The sequence below is a fragment of the Salvelinus sp. IW2-2015 genome, unplaced genomic scaffold (assembly GCF_002910315.2).
Source record: "Salvelinus sp. IW2-2015 unplaced genomic scaffold, ASM291031v2 Un_scaffold3330, whole genome shotgun sequence".
NCBI classification, from domain to species: domain Eukaryota; kingdom Metazoa; phylum Chordata; class Actinopteri; order Salmoniformes; family Salmonidae; genus Salvelinus; species Salvelinus sp. IW2-2015.
Window position 1 is genome coordinate 35,807 of NW_019944614.1, and position 642 is coordinate 36,448.

Here is a 642-nt window from a genome sequence, read left to right on the forward strand (position 1 = left end):
AAAGGAGGGTTAGGGAGATAAAGGAGGATTGAGGGAGAAATAAGGGAGGAGAGAGGATGATAAAGGGAGGAGAGAGGGAGGACAGATGGATGATAAAGGGAGGAGAGAGGGAGGAAAGGGAGGATAGAGGGAGGATAGAGGGAGGATAGAGGGGGGATGAGGGGAGAATAAAGGGAGTAAATAAAGGAGGATAGATTAAATAAGGGAGGAGAGAGGGAGGATAGAGGGAGATAAAGGGAGGAGAGAGGGAGGACAGAGGGAGGATAAGGGATAATAAAGGGAGGAAGAGGGAATATAAGAAGGATGGAGGGAGGATAGAGGGAGGACGAGGGAGGACAGAGGGAGGATAGAGGGAGGGGACAGCTAAAGGAGATAAAGAAAGAAGAGTTGGCCAAGCCTGATCTCACCAGACTACCATACTACTGTAACACAGCCAGCCTGATCTCACCAGACTACCATACTACTGTACACACAAGCCAGGCTGATCTCACCAGCCTACATACTACTGTACATAGCCAGGCTGATCTCACCAGCCTGTACCACAACAGCCAGCCTGATCTCAACCAGTCTATCATACTACTGTACACACAGCCAGGCTGATCTCACCAGCCTGTACACACAGCAGGCTGATTAACCAGACTA